Raw genomic sequence first — 5,326 nt, 5'->3', positions numbered from 1 at the left:
TTTATGCCCCTCTCGATGTTTATTTTGTGAATATGAACTGTTTACAAATAGAGAATAATAAATGTTTATGGGCCCACTCCTATGGATTTCTTTATCGTATTCAATGTCACTAAAATGACATTGACATAAATAATGACATAAATGAGACAAATGTTTGTGTTCCATGCATGTAATGTCCCATACATTTTCTATTTGTGATTTTTGTAATATTAAAACGTAGCTATCAAATTATGAAATCATCTTACACTTGTGCTTATATTATGGCATCTAGACAGACGACCAGGGCTGGTTCTAGACAAGCACATGGTGCCAACTGTGGCGGGAAATGGGTGAGGTGGGGTGTTCTGGGTAACTGTTTTTGTCAAATAACTGGAGTTGTGGACATTGTGCACAGGTGGTGTGGATGGTCCTGGGGGTAGAAACTGTCCCTCAAGCTCGTCTTCGGGAGGGCAGGGGTGTGAAATGTCTACGTGAGGGGTGTGAGGAGTCCTGCTCAATGCTGCAGGCCTTGTGGACGCAGCCATCGTGAAATGTGTAATGAGGAGGAGGCATCCCAATGATGTTCTCAGCTGTCTTCACTGTCCTCTGTAGGCTATTGCGGTCAGGAGTGTTGCAGTTTCCATACCAGACAGTGATGCAGCTGGTCAGGATGTTCTCGATGGTTCCTCTGTAGAACGGTGTGAGGATGGGTGGGGGGAGGCTCCGCAGGAAATGTAGTCTCTGTAGAGCTTTTTTGACCAATGACATGGTGTTGACTGTCCATGTAAGTTCCTCAGTGATGTGCACACCCAGGAACTTTTGGGGACCCCAAAAATAGAAATGTATGGTGTAGGTTCAATCGTTCTATTACATAAAGATGACAAGACTATGAAAATATTTTCCCAGAAGTTGTACAATGACTTGCAGTTCCAGAACATGTGGCCTAAAGGAGCTGGCCCTTGGTGACATTGTGGGCATTTTTGCTAGTTTATCTACTGAGTAGTGTAGACGATGTAATACTTTAAACTGGATCAAACATTGCCTAATACAGACCGAGGAGGTATGAATAACTTCAAGGCACTGTTGCCAGCTCTCACCCGTAACTACAATGTTAAGATCCTGTTCCCATGCCACTTTAGTTTTCTCCCATGAGGGTGAATAAATGTTCTGGATCAGAGTATATCATTTTGATATATTGCCTCTCATAAAGGGGTCCAGAGCAAGAATTTCATCTGCAGCATTTTTAGCTGGTGAATGTAAAGATCTAAAGTGTTTGCTCACAAAACTTCTAATCTGTAGGAATCTATAGAAATGAGATTTGGGAATATTGTAACTTTTTTGCAATGTTTCGAATGTCATAAGTGTTCCCTCAGCGAAGAGGTCTTTGATAAATATCAAGCTATTGTTGTGCCAGGTTTGAAATGCTTGAAATCCGTTTGGGACGGTAAGAAAAGATGGTTATTCAAAAGGGGAGCTTAGTTGCTTTATACGAAAATGTTTCCTAAATTGGAGCCAAATCTTAAGTGAGTGTTTTACTACAGGATTAAGGAGGCGTGAGTACAGCTGCATTGGTGTAGGAGGGCTCATTAAGGAAATAGGACAAAGCCCTGAATCACTGTGCAATTCCATGTCTGCCCAAGCAGGGCCAGGATTATCACGCATGCAAAGATCCAGTATATTAATTTACTTATGTTTGCTGATGTCAGGATTGACTGCAGCTGGGCTCATCACCGGTGGCCAATCCTGACGGTGCATAAAAGCCCTTCGGAAGGGATGGCATTATCGTGGACTCTGCACAAACTTGACCTGGTTTTGTTAAACATGTATTTTTGAGTTCTGGCAATCGCCACACGCCTGCGGGTTTGTTTGTGTTGTTCCCCTTTATTTCCCGTTTTTGGCCACTGCGTCATTGTTTATTTGTGTTTATTTATTGTTTATTAATAAAACCCCTTCCCAGCATGTCACACCTCTGCGCTTCCTTCCCCCGTAAGTCCGTAGTGACAGCTGCCCAATAGTAGTACATGAAGTTTGGCAAACTGTTGGAAAAATGTATATATGTTATCATGTAATTACTTATTTTATTCATATACTTTAAGTATTAATCCTTGGAATATTACTGACAACTCTTAATCATTAACAAATCTCAGAGCAAAGGTTTTAAGTTTGCAGGACAGCATGACCGCGACCTGAGGACCAACAACAAGCAGACTATGATGAACCAGAGTCCAGTCACCATGAATATCAATTCATTAGACTACGTGTAATACATAATTATTAACTAATATGGTGTGATTTTATGTGAACCCTAATGAACCTAATGCCCTGTACCAAATAAAAGAAGGAGATGCGATGAAGGACGCCAGAGCTGTTGGAGGCATGCTGTAATGTGCGTCTCTGATTGCTCTCCTTGCAAGTAAAACGGACTCAATTGCTTCGTGTCTTTCTTCTCCAGTTATTTAATAAGTGTTAGAACGAGGTATAACTCTGACACAAACCCATACCATCTGCTGCTTTAGGCATTTCAAGGAAAATATTCCTCATCCGCAGGACAGATTTATTCCACACAAATGAAGAAATCAAAGCACCCAACTCCTTGAAGACAGACTTGGGTAGGAAAATAGGAATCATTTGGAATAAATACAGAAAGCATGGTAGGACTTAAATGGAAAAGAACTAAGATCCAGTGACATTAATAACTGATTAACCTGCAAAATGGTGCTTTTAGAAAAATTCATTTTATAGCCTGAAATTAAACTATATGACCGTAATAGTTCCATGAGGACTGGTATAGATTCTAAAGGCTTAGACAAATATATTAGAAGGTCATCTGCATAAAGTGCCACCTTATTACACCTGTAATCCTCTCCTCTTTCCTAAGGGCAATCGCCAAAGGCTCTATAGCTAAGTCAAAAAGGAAAGGTGACAGACAGCAACCCTGTCTTGTACCACGATGCAAAGGGAAATAATCTGATATTACATAGTTAGTTCGTAGAGAGGCCAGTAAATATTCCCACTCAACCCGGTCAAACACCTTTTCGGCATCTAAAGAGATAACGGTGCATTTTAAAGAATGATTACCTGCCTGGTATGAAACCTGTTTGGTCCAAGTCAATTATTTTAGGTATCACTGAATCCAGACGGCAGGACAGGACCTTTGAAATAATTTTATAATTGCATGGAAGGAGACTTATTGGCCGGTATGAACCACATTTACGTGGGGTCCTTATCTTTTTTTAGTAAAACCACTATGACTGCCTGGGTCATTGTACAGGGCAGTTTCTTTTGAGAGAGAATTTCCTCAAAAAGTTTACTTAAAAGAGGGGTCAGCTTGGCTGAAAAAAATTTATAAAACTCAATTGGGAATCCATCTGGGCCGTGAGATTTACCATTTTGCATGGAATTTATAGCTTGTGTTATATCTTTGCAAGATATTCCAAGGTCTAAACATGATCGTCTTCACAGGTAATCTTCTGAATTTCTAACTGATCAAGAAATGTATGTATTTCAGATGGACTGACATGGACCTGAGAAGTGTATAGTTTTGTATAAAATTCCTCGAATTGTTCATTTATGTTGTTGGCTGGTTTGATACAGTGCCATGCATCATGTGGATCTCAGATATCATGTGGCTAGCCTGAATTTGCTTAAGCTGATGAGATAATAACCTGCCGACTTTATCATTAGTTCATAGTTTGTGCATCTAGTCTTCAAAAGCAGCCTTTCAGTCTCACCAATAGAAAGATTGTTAAATTCTGCTTGTAGATAGAGGGACTCTGGATAGAGGGACAAGCTCTTTTTGTCTATTTCCAGAATTTTTTTGGACAGGTCCATTAGCTGGCGATTATGCATTTTCCTCACATGGGCTGTATATGAAATTATTTGTCCCCTAAGAAATGCTTTAAGAGCCTCCCAAATAGTGATGAATGACATACCAGGCGTGAGATTGACATCAAGAAAGAAGTCAATTTGCTCCGAAATATGGTCTCGAAATGGTATATGAGAAAGCAGTAATGGGTCGAGGCGCCACATTCAACGAGTTGCGATGTTGCTAGGAAAGCACATGTCGACTTGCACAGGGGAGTGATCCGAGATCACGATAGGGTGGTATTGACTATTTGTGATGCAAGAGAGAAACCTACTATCAATCAAAAAAAGTCTATTCTTGAGTATGAATGATGGACAGATGAGAAAAAGGAGTATTGCTGGGAGGTGGGGTTAGTATACCTCAAGGGGTCAAACAATTTGTAGGATTCCATAAATGACAAAACAGCTGATGCAGACTTGGACACAATCTTGGACAGTGTGGGATTCGATCTGTCTAGATTTGGCTGCAGGACCAGGTTGAAGTCCCCCCCAGAATTAAGTGATATGTGTCTAGGTGTGGGAGCTTTGCAAAAAAGGTGTAAAAGAACTGTGGGTCGTCCCAGTTGTGGCTGTAGACATTTGTTTAAACTACATTAAATCCACACAGCTACCCTATAACTATGACAAACCTGCCTTTGGTATCTGATATTACAGACTCATTTATAAACGGAACCCCCTTTATTATCAATATCGCTGCGCCTCTTGATCTGTCCCCATATTCAGAGTGGAAGATGTGATCTACCCAGCCTGTCTTTAATTTTGAGTGTTCATTAACTCGAAGATGAGTCTCCTGTAGAAATAGAATCTCAGGGGCCAGGGCTTTCAGATGGGAAAAAATCCTGCAACGTTTTATAGGGTGGTGCAACCCTTTAATATTCCATCTTACAGAACGCAGTGAGCCCAGCCCTGACCTGTTAAGACCAGCCATATCGTAGATAGCCTAAGCAGTCCCATACACTGAGAAGGAGAAAGGGAGGGAGAAAAAGAAAGTATATAAATAAAATAATGATAAAAAATAAATGAATTCTGAAAAGCAAACTTAAAACCCCAAAACCTATGCTGGCCCACCATAAAGCGGGGGACCGCATCAACACTCCTAGTGAGCGATAAACATAGCACAACAGTGCTCAGGGTGAACTACCACGCTGTAATAAGCAGAAACATCAAAACAAAAAAAATTATGGCAATTATGGTAACGTCATCGATAACAATAAACAGTCAGTAAACAGTAATAACTGAGCACACCAATAAATCAGCTCAAATTGAACATGTACTGAAACTGTGATATTTTAACCAGAATTTTTTTCAATCATGAATCAGACCAGTTTTACAGAAAATACCTAAATAGAGAATACTGTACTTCCTATATGTACAAGATGAATAACTTACAGTCTTCAAAGGATTAGCTGACTTTATCATTCAAAACAGGCGAAAAGAAAAGTCATTCACCACCTGAATGTCCCTCAAGGCGTCGAGAGATGAA

This window comes from Denticeps clupeoides, unplaced genomic scaffold, assembly GCF_900700375.1.
Source record: "Denticeps clupeoides unplaced genomic scaffold, fDenClu1.1, whole genome shotgun sequence".
Taxonomy (NCBI): domain Eukaryota; kingdom Metazoa; phylum Chordata; class Actinopteri; order Clupeiformes; family Denticipitidae; genus Denticeps; species Denticeps clupeoides.
This window is presented reverse-complemented; position numbering follows the sequence as displayed.